This window comes from Chinchilla lanigera, unplaced genomic scaffold, assembly GCF_000276665.1.
Source record: "Chinchilla lanigera isolate Chin_1 unplaced genomic scaffold, ChiLan1.0 scaffold00007, whole genome shotgun sequence".
Classification (NCBI taxonomy): Eukaryota; Metazoa; Chordata; class Mammalia; order Rodentia; family Chinchillidae; genus Chinchilla; species Chinchilla lanigera.
Window position 1 is genome coordinate 4,747,852 of NW_004955408.1, and position 22,058 is coordinate 4,769,909.

At 50.0% G+C, this 22,058-nt stretch overlaps 1 protein-coding gene and 1 long non-coding RNA gene across 3 annotated transcripts in view; both read right to left on the reverse strand.

Moving 5' to 3' along the window:
- Fstl4 (follistatin-like 4) overlaps positions 1-22,058 on the reverse strand; it is a 376,776-nt gene that overhangs the window by 225,930 nt on the left and 128,788 nt on the right. The window lies entirely within an intron of this gene.
- Positions 17,602-21,733, reverse strand: LOC102008918. The gene is made up of 3 exons (XR_259660.1): positions 21,596-21,733; positions 19,820-19,943; positions 17,602-17,892 (listed from the first exon to the last, which is right to left on the reverse strand). It is a non-coding gene; the product is annotated as an uncharacterized LOC102008918 (long non-coding RNA).

Here is a 22,058-nt window from a genome sequence, read left to right on the forward strand (position 1 = left end):
TTTCCTACAATTATATGAGCCCTTTCAATCTATTACCTATTGCATTTAAATAAAACCTTCTCTATAGAAGCCTTTTCACACGACCAGGCCCAGACGTGCCCATATTTGGTTACTCCTCGGGAATATGCATTTCTATTTGATAGCACTTCAAAAGCTACTCCAGGCCGCTGGGTGAGAGAAACGAATGCCCCATGCGACAGCGTTCATCCTCTTGCCACCAGGTTGGAGCTGAACTGTCCCTTACATCAATAAAAATGAATGGCTCGGGATTATTAGGTTGCTAGAGATGTGAAAGAGAACACCTTGTCTTCGTCTTTCCGGCACCAGGGATATTTACGTGTTACGTCCAGGGGTCCCTGGGGACCCTCCCATTCCTCTGGGGGCTGCACTCTCCTTCCTTCTTGGAGGAAGAGGTGCTCCAAGCCTCGAACCAGCATCCGTGACAGCACCAGAGGAGTCGCTGTCCAAAGATGGCCTGTGCCGATGGTCTGCCAGGCCTGGAGATGCACATCAGCAGATTCGGCTGTGCCGAGGGGAAAGGTGTGAGGGATTTTGTGGCCTTAGCCCATCTCCACTCACCCCCAAGCCTGCACCAAGAACACTAGAAATCCCTGTCTTAGGAATTCACCCCCTCAGCTATAGGGCTTGACTTCATTCAGGCACAGATCCCCTGGGAGGAGTCAGGTGTTGATCTATTGGCTCTAATAGGGAAGACTGGTAGTCACACTATGAACCTTGGTGAGCAGAGCCCTTACCCCTCAGGGGTACACACTGAGGGAAAAGAACAAGGGAAAGAGGCCAGTCCTGCAGCACAGCCCTGACCAAGAAAAATGGCAAGTCTAGCTGGGAGCAGGTACAGGAAAACAGTGCTGGACCCCCGGGGCACAGCCACCCACATACTGGGTGCTGACAAGGGAGAGGCATCATAGGGCCACGGGATCTGTATGTTTTGTGGGCAATCAGGGTGCTTCTGGATGTCTTACCTCACCCACATCCAGAAGGGATGTGGACTACAAAGCACTTTCTCCTGGAGAGAGTCATCGTCTATGAGCTGCTATCCCATGGGCCCCAGCAGAGTCCTGAACAATCAACCCAAAGCGACCTGGTGTTACACTGAGCTCTTCTGTCTGGGTGACTGACAAAGCTATTCATGGCGATATCAGGCTCCACCCAAGACATCAGTTTTGTGTAGGAAACAATCAGTGCTGGCCTTAGCTCTCGTGCATCCCCAGGATGGAAGGGCTAACAGGTCTCCAAGGGGCTGGGCCACCTCCATGGAGGCTCACCAGCAGGGCAGTGGCCTGGCTCATGCCACTGGCAGAGCACAAGCTCTGAGCAGCCTGAGAAGAGGGAGGAGATGAAGTGGAGTTTGCAATGGGCCCAGCCCACATGCAGCATGGAGGCTTAGCGATGACATGAAAGCCAGAAGCAGACCCTGGCCCTCACCTGCCATTTCACCATTGAACACTCAGAGGAGCTATGTGTCCCAGAGGCTATGATGCAACTGTCCACTCCCTGATGGCCTTGGTCTCTTGTCTCCAGGACAAGGTCAGTCCTATTCTGAAGATGGAGAGAAAAAGAAGAAAACACTCCTGGTGTTGGGGCCTGCAGGCATGAGGTTTGTCTTGGGTTGTCCCCAGAATAAGTGGATCCACCAGAATGAGACCTTCAGTGGGATCTGAGTGCAAAGAGTATATTAGGAGGAGATCCCAGGAAGCACTGGTAGGTGGATGGGGGAAATGTGACAGGGAGAGGAAGACTCCAACAGGAGGGCCTTCTGATTGACGTAGGTAATGGACTCAAATGCACTGGGCACACACCTCTGAGAGACGGAGGTGGAACTCAGCTCCTATATCTGAAAAAGTACCCGCCCAGCTGGTACATAGCCATCTACTAAGTCATCGCTGGTTAAAGGTGGCTCCTGGGGACATTAGCTTCCTGACGCTTCTGATGAAGGGTGCAGAGTTGCAACTGATGCCTTCAGTGTGTAGGGAACAATGAGACGGGGCTGAGGGTGGGCTGCTGCTCGCCCCGGCTGGAGTGGCTGAGATGTGTTTAGTGAAGATATGATGACCCCAGAGTGAGACAGGGCTAGAAGGTTGAAGAGATGGTGGTGGCAAGCTGAGGACCAGAGAACCCGGATAGCCCAAGTCCCACTGTGATGGGGCCGCCAGAGCTGGCTGCCTCCTACCCTCCTGCAGGGACGCTCCAGCACAGCGGGGATGCCCAACTCTGAGCCACACATACCAGCATCACACAGCAAGCTGCTCTCTCCTGGGGCAGCCCAGCCTCTGTCCTGCGGGGATTTCAGTCCAAGCTGGAAGAGGCTGAGGTGGGCGGATGCTCATGGGTAGAGCCCTCATGTCTGAGTGGGCATGTGCTGCCAGTCACTACTGAGTTTCTAGTACCCTGTCTGTGATGGTGAGAGCTGGGCTGGCAGGGACGGGGATCTGCCGCTCCTCTGGCTCCTCATTCCCTGGGTGTGAGCTGCCAATAAGTGCTCTAGATGTGATGCCACCCACAGGGCCAGGTGGCATCGTATCTCCCTGCAATGTCTCACCTGACAGTCTGAGGTAGCAATGACCTTCTGATGGTGAATTGGCTAAGGACAGTCACCTGTCGATGCATGGAGTAATGTGGCTCCCGAGACCCCAGCCATCTTTCTCTCTGGCTATGAGAAGACACAAGTGTAACAAGACTGCAGATCGATGACACAGGCCTCCCTTTCAGCTCCCAATAATTTCCCTTTTGCTGCTAATTGTATAGTTGTGAGACCTGGCCATTAAGTCATTAGAATGAAAGACGCTAAATAGATCTATGCTTGCATGGACTCAGATCCATTTTTATTGAATCTCTTCTTCTGCATCTTTTCTTGAGATGTGATGTTGATTTTTTTTTATCTACTTCTATTCATCAAGATTAAAGAAAAAAATCCTCATCTGTTTCTGACCAGAGTCAATAAAAACACATCCAACAAAGCCAATACAATACAGCATGGTCATTCTTCCTTCACTCTTTTATTTATTTTTTTAAAAACTCCCACAGAGCGATACATCATCTTGAACTTTGGCAGAAATGGGAAGGAAAAAAATACAGAGGCATGTGTGCTATGAACCCCTCAATATCACAAGACCTGCGAGTGCCATGTGCTCACTTCTCTTCAATCAGAGAAGCCCAATCTGGCTTTCAAAGTCAGCAGGACAACAACCGCTCCCTGGGTAAGACAGCGTTATCAGCTGACCCAACCCCATCACACTCCATATACTTTCTGTTTCACTTTTCTTTGCAGTGTAAAACTTTGTGCACATCTACTTCAAAGCAACGACAGGTACTCTTATCTTATTAAATGCGAACAAAGCATATTAAATCAAATCTGTTGGTGTCTAATGCATAACTTCCCAGATCCAGTTTATCAGAAAACTCTATGCTCCAAATATACCTGCAAAAATATCATCCTGGTTCCACGTGGACCGCTGTCCTCCCTACCCATCCTCAGACTCCTCCGTAGAATGTCTTCTGCACAATACCATATGTTCGTCAGGTGAGTGTGACATTCTAATTAAAAATCAAACATGGGTAGTGGAGTCTCAATGTGGAATTTAAATGCACTGGAAGTCCAAAAATATCTAATTGTCCCTATCTGAGATTTTTCCAGGTGCAAAAGAGTGATAAGGGGAACTCAGTTCTTCCAATTTGCCTTGAAGAAGAAACTGCAACATTTAAGGATTCCCATCTGGGAAAGGAAAAACCCAAATGTTCTGAACTTCCAAACTGGAGCTGAGTCCTCACACTTTCTGGTGTTGAGGCAACGCATGTTGGGGGTTCCCTGGCCCCTTCTGCCAGTGTGTCTGCTCCTCAAAGCCAGTGCAGATGGTAACCTTCAGACTCCTTCTGCCAGATGGGGGAACATTAGGCTTCTCCCAAACACAGTGAGTTTCCAGATAATCTCTGGCCTGGGCACGGCTGTGCCTGGGGTGGGTAGGTGGTTCTCAGACTCTTTTAATTAAAAAATCTAGACCAGCCCTCTGTGGGCTCAGCCTGATGTTCTCAGGGGTGGGGCAGAGACTGAGCTGGTCACTGGGAGGCCAATTACTGTACACGGGGGCCCTCTGGCGTCTAGGAGGTCCCACGTCCATCTCTCTCCTTGAACCAAATTCCAACTCAACTTTGTTACCTGCAGCGCCCCCATCCCCACCCCAGGGCGTACCAGGCCTTGTCTGGCCTAGACTTTTACACACTCCATTTTCTCTGTTCAAAATATTTCCCGGGATCCTCTTGCGTTAGACCCAACTGGCTTTCACTGTGGACCTCTCTTCTTCTGAGACTTTACCCAACCTCCACTGGGGAGAGTTGCCTACAGCATCTCCTCTGATCCTCCTAGGCATCTGGCCTGGGCTGTAGCTGCTGCTCACCATCGGAACAGAACACGCGGGAGCAGGGGGAGCCAGGCCTGGGCTGTGACAGCTGCCCCCAGCTTCTTCAGTGCTTGGCTCATGGCAGGTACTTGGTGCATGTTTGTTAAATGACCAAACAACTGAAAGGAAGGAAGAAGGGACAGACAGATAGGTAGGTGCCTTCTCTTCTGCAGCTCCACGGGAGGCTAAGCCTACTCGGCTGTCCAGAGTGGTGAGATGTGATGAACAGAGCTGGCCCAGCAGCTTCTCCAGGGATCGCAACCAGCCAAGGGTGGCCCAGGGGCTCGGGCACCCAGCAGCTGTGCCTGCTGGATGACACTGGACCTCTGCTCCACACGCACATTATGCTTGGCCTCAGTTCACTTCCTGTTCCCTGCAGGGCAATCACAAAAGTTCTATGCTCTGCCCTTTCCTTTCCTCCCTCTTGCAAGGACCATGTTTCCCCTCTACCGCTATCCTGCCCAGGCCCTGGACAGCTGCGGGTTGCAGCAGCAGCTCTACATCCGGGCTCCCTCTCTTGCTCCCATGCAGTCCGCGGGCCCTCAGGGGCTGGGCAGAGGCTTCCGGGGGACACTGGGTGGGCTTGTCCTCAGAGTGACGAGCTCTCTGCAACTCACGGTCCTTGTTAGTTGTTGGCCTTGTGGAGCGAGGAATTGGGGTGAAAGTGTGTGAGGTGAGGGGCCCCTCGCCTGCTCCTCGGAGCTCACAGCACCACCTTCCTGCTTCTGTTTTTGAGGCCCAGGGAAGGGGCAAGATGCCTGATTGCCTCTGTCATGTTCAACCCCCATAGCCCCCAACTATTGCCCCCGAGCTCAGGGCATAGCCACAGACAGGGAGAGGCAGTGGCCTCCAAGCTGGGCCTGGATGCCATACGAGAAAACACAGGCCCAACACCAACACACAGCCCTCTCAGAGGGGAGGGCGGAGCACCCAGCCCCCAGACCCTTTCCAGTGTCATCACACTGAAGCGAAGGAGCCGGTCTGCTTTCTTCTGACACGGAAGACACTGCCTACCTTTAAAACTCAGAGAAGCGAGGGGCAGCTGCCAGGAGTGTACCTTCAGATCACTGCCCCATGCAGCGCTGGCTGTGGACATAGGTCTGGCCTCAACTGGGTCCCCTGTTGGTCTGGTGCTACCCATCACCCTTGCTACCCTGATTGATGGCTGGCTGCAGTCCTGAGTGTACTGTCTCAGCCGGGTCCCTGTATCCAGGGTCTCCTAGGAAACCTTGAGGGGCAAAGTGCACTCCTAGTGGCCAGCTGGGCTGACCTGGGGGCCTCTAAGATACCGGCTGATAGCAGCCTGATCCTCTGGGTGCAGGTCGGGATGGGTGTGTGAGTGTGTGCCACACTCAATGGGCATCAGCGAGGGACCCTTTTCCCCAGGAGTACGTCCTCCAGGGCCTCCCAGGTCTGCGTGTCCGCCCATCAGAGCTGCAGCAATATATAATAAACAGAAGGAAATAAGCAGAAGGAAATTATTGGGGATTATTGAGTTGAGCTTTGAATTTATACTTGAATTTTAAAGAAGGAGAAAAAGACAATCGTCTTTAAACAACTTCTAGGAAAGGTTATAAAACATAGATAATTTACATGTGGGAGCAGATGGCAGGCTGGGTACTGTTCTAGGCAAACCATGTGTCCCCCCAGCAGTTCTTTTTAATGGATGCTACAAGTTTATAGGTGGTTTATAAACTCAAGGGCTGGTGATTTCCCTGAGTGACTGACTGTAAGGTATAAAAATGTTAACAGTCATGACCTTCATTTCTCCTGAGGAGATTCGTCAGGACTCCTACCCATTTCTCTTCAGGGGCTGCTCAAAGGACCCATCAAGCCCTGAGCCCACAGGCAGTGTCTGACGGCTGCCCATTCCACACCCTGCGGCTCGCTTCTGCCCCCAAACATGCTGACACTTGGACCTGCCTCTCTGAGCTGATATGTCCCTAGCCCCGGTGTCTCCTTTGGCAGCAGGGAATCCTGGAGCAGGTTCTCTCTGGGCAGACTCCTTCCCACAGTGCGGTGCTGTCCAGACAGCCTTCCAGGAAGTCTCCATTTGAGGCTCCTGACAGACACGTCCCTGTCTGGGACGGGACCCATCCTCACTAGCTGTGTAGCTCAGCACATCCCATATCCTCCCCCACCTTAGCCTCCAGCACTCAGACCGCTCAGAACAGCTGTGGAGCAGGTTGAGGGCAGCAGGAGACATCAGCAAGAGAGTAATATATAGAGGCTGGGGAGAAAAGGGGGCTCCTGGGGAAGCACTGTTTCCTTTCAAGTTGTCGGGACCCTGGGACACTGTTCAGGCAGGGCTCCTCTGTCCGTTCCCTGGAGTCACTCAGGGGTTGTCACCTCCGGTTGGTGGCAGATGTGACAGCTGACATGTGTGATGCAGTGTGCGGCCTTGTGTGTGAGGTCACATCATTATCAGCCAGGGTTACAGTTCAGGAAACAGGTGCAGAGCGGGGATGTCACTTGGCCAAGGCCCTACATGGCCAGAGTTCTGGCCCTGGCGTGGGGCCCACAAGTCTGCCCTTTAAGACCACTCTGCAATTCTGCCTTTTCTGAAGGCAGATCTTTTTTCTGATATGTGAAAGAAGTATACAGTGCATGTCCACAGATGTCCAAACCCCATGCCTGACGAGCTACCCTGGCTGGCAGGAGGGACAGAACAATATGCTTGGTCACATCCGGAGACAGATTCCTACAATTCAAATTCGCTGAAGTGCACCAGGAGCAGCCATGTAGGCAGGATTATTATTTTTAAAACATCATTTCAGTGTGAGCTACATAATCTCACCACGGTACTGGAAATTTCCCTAATTTTTCATCAGGGCTTTTCTTTCTTTCTTTCTTTCTTGGAGCAGATGGCAAGATTTTTATCTGAAATAACTTCAACGAGGAAACTGTTATTTCTACCCTTTGTTGCATGTGTGAGTACATCGTGTTTCACATATTAGCATGGAAGTGGCTGTGTTTAATCAGTTGCTCACACTGGAGATGCGAGAAGACACTTGGAATTAAGTGCCACCAGGAAACAGCGCTCATAAAGTAGTCAGAAGGCAGCACTGCACTCGTCTGCCCCTGCTGAAGCCATATGCCGTTTCCCTCCCTGGAGCTGCCCCTCTGAAAGGCTTCTGCTGACTCTGTTGGCAAAGCCATGGCTTCCAGCCTTTTCTCTACATCATCTGCCTTCCGCGGGCCCGACCACCTTCCTTAGTGACCCAGGGGCGCCTGGAGCCCAGCACCCATCCAGGGCCCCACTGCCAGTGCCACAATCCCGAGCGCACAGCAGGGCTGCCGCCGCCTGCCCCCGGCCCCACGTGCCCCTCCTGGCTTGTCAGTGCATCTGTGCTCAGTGCCTCCTCACAGAGCGAAGGGCTAGGACAGCAAACACCAGCTAGGGAGCATGGGGTGCTCGCAGCTGTCCATGCTGCCCTGAGCTCTGTCAGTTTCTTCAGGACAACGCTGCGGGGAGCATGTCAGCACTCCTGCTTTAGAGACAGAAGAGTGATGGGGTGCCGGCAGTTCCGAGTCACACAGGGTGGCTGGGGGCTCTGAATGTCCTGTCCTGTGCACGACCTTCCCAGGTGCTCCTGGCACAATGATGTTTGGTCCCTTGATAAGAAAATTTAAATTCAGATTACCAGACCCAAGGCTCTTTTTAAAATGAGCTGTCACCAGTGTTTCAGGTAATCCACTAATTCACACCCCAATGTTTAATGGGTGGGGAAGTAATTCTGACAGTGGGGTAGCAGGTTTCCCCTCACAAGTAGCGCTTCCATTTTAGGGGCCTTTAGGCATATAGACAGGCCCTGGAAGAGAAGGGGGAACATCCCTGAAACATCCCTCTGCCAGCCCCTTGGCCTGCTGTCCAGTCTCGAGCACATGCACAGCTCCACCCATCCCGCCTTAAGCAGGCCCAGCCAGTGCAATAGGGGCTGTGCCTTCGCTGCTCGCCCAGCCTCAGTGCCTTCGCAGGGGTCAGCCTTGCCTGAAGCATTATGGGCACTTGGATGGCCCTGGGCGTCTCTTAAGGTCACTGGGCCTGGGGTTTTATTTGGGAGAAACTTGACCAGCATGTGGGGTTCCCTGGAATCACAGATCCCTTTGGAGACCTGGAAAAGAGGCTAATGCAACATTCGGGGCTGTAGAGTTGGCGAAGCTAAGTGTGACCACTGCCGAACAGGCTGGACACGTGTGCTCCTTAAAGGCCCAAAGAGTGGACTAGGGGTGGGGCAGGGGACTAGAGCCAGGGCTGTGACCCAGGAAAGCAGCGAGGAGCGATCTCTGCCCAAGGAAAACCGGGAAAAGCATCTCAGAGGACAGCTGGGGAAATAGCTCAGTGGCATAAGTGCGTGCATGGCAAATGCAAGGTTGTGAGTTCAGTCCCGTACCACAAAACAAACAAATGAATGAGAAAAAAAAGGAGACAGGTCTCAAGTACCTCAGAGGACAAAGTTACAGAGAGAGCTTCTCTAAGCTCACCCCAGGGGGAGGTCCGGAGTGCAAACAACCTCATTCAGCCTCTCAAGCTCTACAGCAACAGCCCTTCCGGTCTTTCTCAGAGGGCCCACTTTCCCACTGGGCCTCTCTTTCTGCCCCCTCCTCCCACATCACTGCAAAATTCACTTTTCCTGCAGCTGTTTTAAGTATTGGCAACTGCAGGAAATTCAAAGAAAATGAAATGGAGGGCAAGCTGGACTTCATCCTCAGTAAAAGGAATCCATAGCAATTGGCCTCAGCACCCTGCCCTTGGGGTTCCACCAGTCCTTTCCTAGGGACATGCCGTGGTCACTTGTTCCAGCTGAAGTTACAATCCAGGCTCCTTCTCCTGGGTTTAGGTCAAGTTTGACTCAACTATGTGAAAGTGCTTCTGTGTTTGGCAGCTATGATTTAAGTGGCTTTGGAACACCTACTTATCAGCTGCCTTTGAAAGAAGAATTCTTCCTGCTAAGAGCTCCATCCACTTCTTTCACCAAACACAAATGCCAGCCTTCCCTCTCTTTCTGTGCTATAGCGGGAAAAAATCCAGGATGCAAACCTATAACCATCACACTGATTTCTACCAGAAAACCTTTCGCACATAGACAAGCTGTGGGATTCACCCACTTTATGACCCACAGCCTGGATATTCCCAAGAGAAGGTAGAAGGAGGTCATCCAAGGGTGAACCTGGGAGCTCAGAGTGGTGGCTCCTCAAGAGCTCAGAGCTCAGCCAGGCCTGAGACTTAGTGACTGGGGCAAACTGTGGGCTCCGGCTGCCACTTCCTTTCAGCCATCTGTGCAGAGAGCACTCACGGCCCACAGGGCCCAGGAGAGCCCCGAGAACCATCGCCAGCCTTGTCCATCTTTCATAATTCAGGAGAATCAGGGTTAAAAACAGTGCAGGAGCAATCTACATCATTTATATGCTGCAAGTGGACGGGCTGGCATCCTCTTGCATCATAAAGTTTAAATAACAGTGGCTTCGCACCAGATGTAAGTGCAGCTGTCCTGAGCGGAACACCATTAGCTCCATTACGACAGGAGATGGTGCTTTTCCCAGTTCAATGTCCCTGGGAAAACATCACACCTGTCATCTCAGCACCACTCCAGGGCACTTGATGTGGGAGTCTGTGGGTGCCCTTTCAGATCAAATCCATCAAGGGGCTGGGCATGCACAGCAGAGGGGCTGAGCAGGCTGCAAACAATGGACAGAGAGCAAGATGATGCCAGTGTGGAGTGCACACTGGACCAGCCCTGGACTCAGGTATTCCCAGGGAGCAGGCTCTTCACACTAGAAGGAACATGTGGGGAGTGGATGGAGAGAGACTAGTGGAAAAGGATGGGGAGAAAGAGAGAGAGAACAAGAGAGGGAGGAAAGGAGGGGAACACAGAATGTGGGGAGTGAGCTCCAGGCCTGAGCAACTAGGACAAGAGACACCCGCTGCCTCTGCCTAGTTTGGCCAAGTCCCTCAAGGACAAGTTGAGCTGACTTGGGCAGGGCCTGTACATTTTCATCAGTTTCTTGCAGGCCTGCTGTACACAGTGGGGAAGTTTGAGAACATCAGTAGCAAAGGGCAGCAGGTGGAGATAGCAGAAACACGTGTATGGCCCAGAACCACCAGCCCCTCTCTCTATATCTGGGGGCTCGGCCAGGATCTTTGAAGTACTTTGCTGAGTATGGAGCAGTCTTAACTCACAGAGGAGAAACTGAGGCCCAGAGAGCTGAAAGGACTCCTCCACGGCCCCTGGGGCAAGACAGAAAGAACTAGAATTGGTTTTTGAAGCAGAAAAAGTGGACTTTTCTGTTTTTCTGCTGTAACTTTCCACAGAGATAACAGGGATACAAGCATCAAGATGACTGACCATTGCTAAGGAGAGATGCATCTACCTGTCCTTGCAACTGTGTCTTCTGTTGTACCTGCAGATGCAGGCATAAAAGTCCCCTTTTCTTTTAAGAGCACATGCCTGGCTGATGACACAGACCTTCAGAACAAACTCCACTCGGTGGGCTATGGGAGCACAGAGGATGGAGCTACTCTGACCTTGCGGAACAGTGCTGGATGATGACGAAGGTCAAAGGAAGCCCCTGATAGCACACAGAATTCCAAGGGCCAGGCGTACCTCTTGTCAGCCTTGCTGGGAGGCCTAGTATACACCTGAGGGACTGCTGTCTTGGGGGAGAATGTATTCTCTAAGTGTGCACATGCATTGAGGCCAAAGTATATGGCTACAACCATGGCTATAGGAGCTGAAAGCTGTGACCCTCACAGACTGAAGCCTATCAGGACATTTAGAAGGCAACAGTGCATTAGGACCCATTCCTCTGGGAAATGTAAAAATGCCAGCTGTGCTCTGAATGTCACTCGTGCCTATCTGATTCCCTGGGAAGAAGCTTGTCTAAGAAGATACAGGATGCACGTGTTGCATCATCCTTTGCTCATCTCGCTCAAGCACCAAGCCAGAGAATTGAATTTTTTAAAAGATGACAAAGGTATTTGTGTTGCACTGAGCAATGGAAGAAAAACAACACAAGAATACTTAGCAGGATATGCAGCCCAGGGAAATTTTCTTGAGCTAAAAGATTTCTGCGCAGGCAATTTCTATAGGCATTTCTTATTTAAATGGAAATTCTTCCTGAAAGACTAACAATAGTTAACACATCCAGTGCTTTACTAAGTACTGGGAACTGAAAGGTTTGCATGCATTAACTCATTTAATCTCATAACTACTTGATAAGGTGGGTTTACTTTATAGATGAGGGAATTTAGGCTCACAGAGGTTATGTGATTAATCCAACATCACACAGCTTGTAAGTAGCAAAGTCAGGATCTGAACCCAGATACTATGGCTTCAGAATCCATTATCTGATCCATGAATGTGCTATGAATGCTAAAATACTAGAAAGCAGTGAGTTAAGAATTGCTTGTAGACCCAGTGTTCTGCACAGCTGGTTCAGAAAGATTCCTTTAGGCAATTTTAACAGACTTCAACATAGTCATGGAGAATTTTGAGAGGGCTTTTGCAGTAGGGAAGAATGTATGTGCCTTACTGCTCTAAGCCTTCTGAACAATGGGCTATGCTGTCTTTCTGGGACACAGGGGCTGCATCTAGGCAGCCCCAGTGAAACCCTTTGAGGGGACCCCAGTTAGCTGAGTGGGTATGCTGGTGCTATTTCTGCCCTGAGACACCACATGCCACACAGCTCTGCAGACCCCAGCCCATCTGAGGTGGTTAGAGTGGAGCCTCACCTTGATTGGCTTTAGAATCCTCCCTGGGGGTTGGTGAGGCTCACTTCTGGGTGGGCTGTGGGGGCATGGTCTTAGAGCCTATGACTGGCCCCTTCCTCTCTGGCACTCTTTCCCTGCTCTGTGTCCCAGTGGCCATGAACTGATAAGCAGTTTTGCTCCACCACACCCTTCTGCCATCATGTCTGTCCCTTGAAGCCAGCTGATCATGGATCAAAACTGTGAGCCAATTAAACCTCACTTCCTTTAGGTTGTATTGTGTCTCAGCAATGAGAAAGCTGACTAATGCAGAAAATTGGTGCCAGAGGAGAGGGACTGTTGTTCTGACTATACCCGATCATGTAGTTTAGGAGACTTTAGAGCTGGTTTGTGGGAGAAGTTTGCAAAGGTTTAGAGAAGTGAGCTAGAGAAGCCCTAGAATGCTGCAAAGAGAACCTGATGGGGGATTCTGGTCAGAGCTCAGAAGACTGAATGTTGATAGGAATGCAGACAGTAAAGACCTGGCACAGGAGGTTTAAAGTGGGAACAAGGACTCTATTGGTAGCTGGACTATAGGTCATATGTGTTACACTGTGGCAAATATTTTGTTTACCTTTTACCCATGTCCTGAAACTTTGTGGGAGACCAAGATTAAGGGCAATGTACTTTAATGATCTGGAGGGGGAAATTTCAAGACCTAATGTATAGGCTGTGGCATGGGCACTGCTGGCTGCTTCTAGCCAGATTGATAGTGAAAATCAGGGGTGAAAGACAGAAAAGAAAAATTTGAAAGCCTTAAATTTTAGCCTAGAGGGAATCATGTATACCAACTTTTCACTGGGGGCAAAGAAAGTCTGACTGATAAAGAGATTGGTGCCATTAAATGGAAACTGAGTACTTTGCACAGGGAAAAGAAGATACCATGAGGGCATTTCAGGAATCAGCAAGACCCCACCCATAGGAGGCTTAAGACTACAAAGAAAGGGCCTCCCAGGGAACTGGTTCCCTGGAATTCATTGCTCCATGCTTAGCCACCCAGGCATTTAGAGGTCAATATTTCTATTTTAGTCCAAGGGGGCCTGGCTACTGCTTCTTCTGACACCAGAACTTGGCTTCATCCATGTGGTGCCAGTTTTATGGCATGCAGAATGCAAGAGTTGTAGGGTCAGGGAAGCTCTACTCCAATTTCAAAGGAAGGCCTGGGAAGCCAAGCAAGGAGCCCTGAAAGAACAGTGCATGAAGCTGTGGGAATGAAGCCAAAGGCATAGTGAAGACCCCAGGAAGCCAGATATGCCAGAATGCGGAACATCAGCTGAGAAAAGCTACAGGTCATGAGTGAAGCCTGTCCAAGAGGGAGGGCTGTGGACTGTAAGTGGTAAGGTCATAGGGGTGGGGTCAACCACACCTTTTGGAGCTCATATTTTCTCACCATGTGGCATGGATGCTGAACACAGAGCTACCATATTTAATGTTTGCCCTGCTGGTTTTTGGTCTTGCTTTGGTCCAGTTCTTTTCTATCCTCCTATTCTTCCCTTTTGGAATGGAAATGTTTACCCTGTGCCATTGTACCCTGGGATTATGTAACTTTTTAAATTCTTTTTTTTTATTTTTACAGAGATTCATAGCTATGAATTATGCCTTGAATCTCACATTAGACTTGGACTTGAACATTAGAAAAATGCTGGAACTACTGAGACTTTCTGGAAGGGGTTCTTGTATTTTCTCTTGTACACAGGATGATGAATTATATTTGGTAGATTTGCTATTATTTGTTTGGAGCTTAGCTATGGCTTACGGAGATGTATCTGGACAGCAAATCAAAAGAGGTGGGATGTGGCAGTTGGCACAGAGTTGCGTTGCTTTGCTCCATCTCTTTTCCACCATGACATTGCTCTTCTGGAACAAGCTAACATGGACTTATACCGAGCCAAACAAACCTCCCCTCCTTCAAGTATGGATGTTGGGTATTATCTCAGTAACAAGAAAGTTGACTAATACAATATCTGAAAGGCAGATGTGATGGTGAGAATTCTTTCTGGCAGACTCACTCTGTGCTGTGTCCCATTAGTCTCTCAATCCTCCCAACAACCTTCGGAGGGAACTAAGGCTCAGCTATAGGGTGACTTGGTAGAGGTTTACAAATAGTTCACCACGAACTGGTATCCGATACCAGTGCCAAGGATGTTGCTGGAGCACACACATGTTCAGAGATGAACAGATGAAAAAACAAATGAATGGATCCAGGCCTCTCCTTAGTGTGCTGTACTGCACCTCCCCCATGCCACTCATCTACATCTGATGACAAACAGGAAGTAAGAAGGCGGGACCAGGAAACGAAGTCTGTCACTTTCCTGTAGGCCTCATTTATGGAAAGGGACTAGGGTTCAGGACTTACTGATGCCCTCTGAAGTCTGTGGTTCATCATCATCGTCCCCATGGGCTCCCTGTGACAATACAGTGGTGCCTCAGCTTATGAACTTAATCTGTTCTATGATTTTGGGGAACATGTTTCTGGTCATGTTTGTCACTTGATGTGCAGTTTGTGAACAGAAGCGAAATTTTGCCAGATGCTTTTTTTGTGTGAACCAAATTGTTTGCAAACAGAAGCATTTGTGAACTGAGGTATTACTGTATCTGGGTGTACACAGGCTGCATTGTAGCCTTTTCAAATTCTTGTATTCAGACCAGATGAACTTATGAATGCAGGTTCTCACCCCTAGACAATGGGATGTGTCCCTGGGAGTAGGCTTGCTCTGCATCAGCAGAGGGGCTTCACAAAGAACTATGCTACCTTATCTGTGCTATCTCAAGAAAAGGCCCTGTTCTTGCCCCAGGACCAGACCTTGATGCTGGTTCTGACTCTTTCCCAACCAAGGCTTCCAGCATGGGGAAAGAGATGGAAGAGAAGGCAGGAGACCTTCTTTAAATCTGCCAGCTGGAGTCCATGGCTGAGGGCCATAGCTCATGCCAAGTAAGGGCAGCTGATCTCCTTGGAAGGCCCTCATGTGGTACATGCACTTTGTGTGACTGTAACTTGACTTCATGACTTCTCAGGAAAAGGACAGCAGGTGGAGCAGATGGAGCTCTGTGGAGGGCCAGTGGCCTCACAGGCATGGCATTCAGTTCCCAGACCCACTGCAATGCTTTTATGTTTCAGAAGAAGTAGAAATGGCTAAGTCTGGGGAGGAACAGGCACACCAGCAACACAGCAGCTGTCAGAGGAGAAGCACAAACCACTCTTGGCAATATAAATATCACATTTCTTCCTCAATCAGTGAGTTTTAATGTATTTATCTAGCTGAGCCATGATGGATACAGTTTGCCCAAATATATTACATGGGGATAATGCAATCTCTTATCCAGAAAACCACCATATTATAGATACTATCAAGATACTTTCTCAAAAGTGTTTGGTACCCTAGCAACCAAAGAAGAAAAAAAGAAAAAAAGCAACAACAACTAAGGCATAAAAATTACATTGCATCTGCAATACTTTGTAGAAATTGGTTTTGCAATAAAGCATGTATTGTAAAAACAAAGCTTTAATGATATATGTTTGGTGGAAATCTGATTACAAAGCAAAAACACATACATCTAAGTAAAGTTGCAGAGCTTTTAGAAATGAAACTTGGCAAGGAAGCCCAGGACAAGCTCTGTTTGCAAGGCACTGGGTGTGTGCTTTGTTCCTGATGGGGGTGTCTGCATGAAGGAACCCTTCCTTCCCCTCACAGCTTCAGCCTCTGTTTTGAACCTGAACTGTCAGCAGCAATTGCTGAAGCTCAGAAGCTTACAGAGATGGCAGATGGATGCCCACACACATGAGCCCATTATCAAGAAGGTAAAACATGTCCACTCTGGAAGGCGGCCTTCCTCTCTCTGTCTGGGAGCTCCAGGGGATTCCCTTGGTAGCCCTGTGCAAGCCACAGTGCCTAGGACACTAGGATCTCAACCACGACACAATCTCTGCTGACCTGGGGTTAGGGTTTGTGTCTAGACATCCATCCCTCAAAAGGTCATAGGTGGGGCTTTTTGGAGGTGGCTGGATCTAGGAGTGTGATCCCGGGATTAAGGATGTGATGCTGGGGTTAAGAGTGCTCTACCCTGAATGTGAACCAAAGAAGAAAAAGGAAAAAAAAGCAATGACAACTAAGGCATAAAGATTACATTGCATCTGCAATACTTTGCTGAAATTGGTTTTGTGATAAAGCATGTATTGTAAAAACAAAGGTTATATTCCTGGGTGGAGTATAGGGACAGAAAGAGGCTACTTGGCTGGTTGCTGCTTTCCTGTCTCCTGCCTGTCTGCCACAGACTGTTTTTCTCCTGCGACGCCCCTCCACCATGCCACGCTGCCTTGGAGCCAGCCGACTGTGGACTGAACCTCTACACAATGTGAACCAAAATAAACCTTTCCTCCTTTAACTTATGGGTGCCAGGCATTTTGCCCCAGCAATGAGAAAAGTAAACAAGAAACCTGGAATTTGGCTATTCTGAATCCCACTCAAAGACCACATGTCACTGGTTGTGATGTGAGGGTTTTTGTTCTTTTTTTGGGGGGTGTGGGGGGTCCCTCAGTAGCCAGAGTGGACCTGCAATTGCTCAGTCCCCTAGACATGACAGCTGCCAGGGGGCTCTCTGCTGTCACAGGGCCCTCCTGGACGCACTCTGTGATCTCCTGTTCTCTGATTGTCTCCCCTGCATTGTGACAGCACTGATGAACCTGGAAGGTGGGGTGCTAAGGGGAACGAGCCAGGCACAGAGAGATAACTCACTCATGTGTGGAGTCTTACAGAGGCAACCTACTAGGAAACAGAGAGCAGACTGTTGGTCGCTAGAGCCCAGGCAGAGGCCGAGGAGGAATTGGACACATAGTCACCATAAGATAGAAGGCATAAGTTCAAAGCATCTATCGTACAGCATGATGACTATGGTCAACGGTGATGTATTGTTTTCTTGATGAATGCACAGAATGGATGTTAAGCATTCTCACTACAGGACTGATAAATGTGGGAGGCGATGCGCTTGTGAATTAGCTTGATTTAATAAACGTGCAAGGTGCGCACACACGGAAGCATCCTGTGCCTATAAAATGTGTATGTTATCTGTTCATCTAAAAGATGAACAGTTAACTAAAAAAGGTAGAAATAATTCCCTTCAAAAACTGCGAGTGCCTTGAGAGCAGGGCCACATGTTGCCGGACTCCGTGTCCCAACTTCAGCATAGGTCTTGGCACATACCAGGCCTCAATCAATGCAGCCTGATTAAACAAATGCGTGAGTGCAGGCTCCATTCTGAGAGGAGGCAGCAAGAAGGGGAGGCAGCCTGGAGACCTCTGTGCATGGGCTGGGGGAGGGCAGAGAGGTGCACAGAGGTCAGAATGCTCCTGCTTTTCCCTCCCTCCGAAATCCTTCTCCTTCCCAGGCTCCTCCTCACCTTGCTAGAAAAATAAAACAAGCCTGTCATCTCAAAGCACCAAGCATTTTATTTTGAGAGGTATTTTTATTGTCCCAGAGAGTAAAAAGCAAGAAAAAAGCTCACCCAAAGAACAAGTGGGAAGCTGCCACACACAGGGGGCTCCGGAGAGAGACAATCCATTGCAACTGCTCGTGAGAACGCGCCAAAGGATGAGAGGAACTTGATTTCAAACATGTGTGTGCGCCTCGCGGATCACATTGCTTCACCTGTGCTGACTGCCTTTTCAAGTAAGTTTGGCCTTTCAGTGAGGGCCGGGCACACAGACCTGACCAGCTGAGGCTGAGGGGAGGAGACCTGCAAGAGAGAAGCATCTTGAGGGAGAGGAGCTCAGAAGAACCTCAGGGAGGGCTCTATCTGGGCAGCTTGGAGGAGCAATGATCAAGTCAACAGGCAAAGAGTTGGGGATGCAGAACTATGAAGCAGACCCCTGGCCTGGCATCCAGGTTGCACGGCCTGTGGATGGGGCTTCTTGGCAGGGAGCCCCTCTCAGTGAGGCCCTGTGCAGCCTGCGATGTCCTCCCCAGTCCTGCAATGTCCTCCCCCGCAGCCTGCGATGTCCTCCCCAGTGCAGTACGGTAGGAGCTGAAAGCAAGCAGCAACAAAATGTTTAACACTGGCTGACCCGTTCACAGCTGTAGAGCCCTGGCAGCCTGGAGAGGGACAGCACTGGTAGGCAGCTGTGGTCGCCGAGCACGTCCCTCTTGGGTCTTGCCATCAGCAACTTCCACAGCTGCTGGTCCTGGGGCAGAGGCCACTGTCTTGGGGACAGTAACATTAGCAACTTGGGTGTTTCCGGTAAGGATCCCTAGCCACAGGGATTATTAGGCTTTTGTAGGTACATGCCTGATGTGTGATGACCCCAGGACCCTCGGAGGAGATTTTCACAGCCTTTCTGTAGCTTTGATTTTTACAGCATAACACAAGCATCGCTCAATGACTCATACAAACACACGTAACGCAACTGGGTGTGTGTATGAGTGTGAGCAAGCTCACGTGGACAACTGGCTGGTTCACTGCCCCTGACACCCACTGCTAGGCTTTCCCTGCTCCAGACACAATCCTGGCACTTCAGGTTAGGTCCAAAAAGTTCTTTCTTTTTTCTAGAAAGATGTCAATAGTCAGAGTACAATGTTATACGCAATTCTACTTAAAAAAAAAACCCAAAAAACAAAAGTTTAAGTAACAAGCCTCATAAGCTCCCATGCTGATGATAGCTTTGCCCCAGCATACAGGGCAAAGCCCTAGCATGCCAGTCCTGTGACACGAAAGGTGCTTTATCTGAGATCTCCGCTGGCTCCCAGAGGTGACAGAACACCTGGCCCCCCAGACACCTGAGCCCATTCTGTATCTAGCTCCCTGGTTCTCTGGTACCTTCCTGGTTTTCACCCCTCAGACCTTTGCACAATGCAGAACTTGTTGAAGGCCCTGTGAAATATGACCGAGGAGATTCCATCCCACATACCCTAATTTGCAGCCTACAATTTTCTGTAACATTGTTCCTGAAGTGGGTGGGAAGGGAAAGGAAAGGGAAGGAAAGGGAAGGGAAAGAAAGGGAAGGGGGAGGGGAAAGGAGGGGGAGGGGAAGGGGGAAGAGAGAAAGGAAAGTTAAGACCAGGAAACATAATTTCAAATTCATTCATGGTTTATCTGCTCCCTGCCCGTGGCTGCAGGGGAATTTTAACTCTACTGCGGGGTGGCCTTGCCGTGCCCAGTGCCACATGCCATGCAGCTGCGAGCAGTTCAGTCAATGTTGAACATTTTTTTGCTGGTTTCTTTCAGTCCTTACCACGCTGCACAATTGGGCAGGACATCACAGCCCTTTTGGGGCACCCAGGCGGGTGCACCTGGTGTGAAAGACCTGTCTATTCCCTGCACAGTCGCTGCTCTCTGGAGATAAAGTGAGGCACAGCGTTTGCAATCCCTGTTCTTCCTGTTCCCACCACTTCCTCCAGGATCCCTTTGAAGTGCTGTGAAGCCCTGAGGGAGGTGAGTGAGGGTGTCCGGAAGCCTTTTAGAAACGTCCACGCTAGCCCGCCCAGCAGCGAGACCACTCTGATGCCTGTGCTCTGGACACTGCCAGGCCCGCTACAAAGCAGTCCTCGGCATCTCAAGTCTACGTCCCCCGTGCCATCCCCCCTTCCCCATGCGCTTCCCCACTCAATCTGCTTCTGCCATTTAATCAAGGGTTCTTAACTTCCAGAGGAAAAGGGGACACAGTGACCTTGAAAGGAGTGGACGGGGCCATTCATCAAGACAGAGGAGAGGCCAAGGTGTACAGCTGAGCATCAGCTTCCAACTAGTGCGCGAAACCGCATCCTGGGCTGAAGGAGTTAACGCCAATGTCACTGGGCAAGAGAAACACAGGGAAAATTCATCCCCACAGCCCGGCCTTCGACAAGCTTCCATCTATCTACACGTTCAGCCAAGCTCTCCTCTCCCATTCTGCATGGTGAACAGTCATTGTTTAAAAATGTCACGATAATAATCAGCTTTTGCGGCAAAGATATGAAAAATGTATTGCAAGATCAAAAGGATGATATTGTCTTCCAGCAGATTACACATTCTGCCCACAAAAAGGGCTAATCTGATGTCCTCCGAGAGGAAATAGGTAAACATTTTCAACATTATCACCATCTATCTGTGCTTCATTTCTTGAGGCCAGCTCAAGAAAAAAGTTATTTATATATTAATAAAAAAGAGTGATTTTGTCTTTAAGAAAACAGTAAGGGGAGCCCTGAAACGCAGGAGTTGGGTTTTGCAGTCTTAGCTGAGCACACCCAGGAGGAAATGGATGCGACCGCCCCACCTGCATGGCTAAAGTGAGCTGCTTCCCTCCTGGTTTACTGGCTTCACCCCACACTGAAGTCAGCCGTGGAACTGGCCAAGGCACCTCATCTGCGCATCTCAGGAAGGAGCTCCATGGAACTCCAGAGAGGAGCCTGGGGTAGACTTCCCCCGCACTGCATCTGGCCAGCCGCGTGCCCTATCTGTGGGCTGCGTCACCCGGCCCTGTGGGCATGCCCAGCGGATGCATAGTTCTTTGCCAGTTCCTGAAGCCTCACAGGCAAGAGGGCTGGCTCACTGCTATCGTCGCCGGGACATTATCACAAAGCCCAAGAAAGGGCAGAAAGGGAAGATGTAGCGCTGCAGTCCTCAGATTGTTCCAACTGCTTTGGCTCGGCCAGCTTCTCTTGAAGGCAGGGAACAGCTTTGGAGAGCCCAGGGGCGCAGGAGTGGATAACGCTTCCCACGCCATGGTCTGGAGGGATGGGTAGAGATGCTCAGGGGAAGCGGGACACCCCAGTTCCCAGGACCTCTGTGGTCAGGCTGGCAGTGATGGAGGCTCAGATCTCTGCCTCTAAGGGGGGTGCACTGTCACTGTCCCTGCACCGGGGACTCAGGCAGCCTCTGAACTGGGAGGGGGCAAATGCTCTAGGGGACCTTTCTAGAAACTGGGGGATTCCGCGTTCTCCCCTATTTGCCCGGGGCTGGGTGACTAAAGCAAAGGGCATGTGTGTTTCTTCTGAGGCTGAAAATAAGGGATGGGGTGCGCAGGGCGGCAGCCCCCTGGCAGCTACATGCAGACCCTGCCTGGGGCATGGTCTCCATTCCAACAGGCTGATGAAGACAACGTTTTTAAATTCTAGATTTTGAAGAAGCATGTGTCTAGAATTTCAAGTGTCAATTTTAAATAATCTTATTTGAAAAATGTGTTGCTGTCAGAAAGCTATTTAAAATCAAGCAAGTTCATTCAATGGATAGTATCAAATGTCTGCTGAGGAATCAAGAGAGCTGGGAAAAAAAAAAAAAAAAAACAAAAAACAGAGAGAGAGAGAAAACCAAAACAGTCTCTGTCCTCAAGCAGTCTGCGGTGGGAGGCGAGGGGTTATACGCACAGAGAGGGGACCTGTGGGTACCCTTCCTCCCCAGTGCCCCACGCATATTGGAGGCCAGCGTCGGCTATGCTGAATGAGACGCTTTGGCTTTTATTTCTTACTTTAACTTTGATGTGGTCAGGATGACACACACGTAACCGGTGAGCTCTGTTTTGGATGACCCTCTCCCCTTTTCTTAGGCAAGGACTAGCCTCACATTTTCCCCTCTGTCCCTCGAGGCTGTTTCCAAGCTGGGCAGTTATAAGGCTCCCTGGGGTGGGGGTGCGGGGGTGAGAGGGTTGACAGCGCCACCTAGCGGTAACTATCTGCCTCCACCTGACCGGGAGTCCAAATCTATTTAAATCCACCTTGGACCCAGCCTGCTTCTCCACATCTTCGGCTCCCGATTCCTGCAATTTCCAGCTCAGTTAGTTTCACCTGGTTGTTGTTTTTCACACAAATGTGCGTTTCTTTGACCTTCTTGCTGTCTGTGAGCTTCACCGCTCTGCTCCCAGACCTAAGCCCCATCTCCAACGGAAGAACAGGAGATATTTTATGGTGAAACTTAGAAAAACAGACATCTAG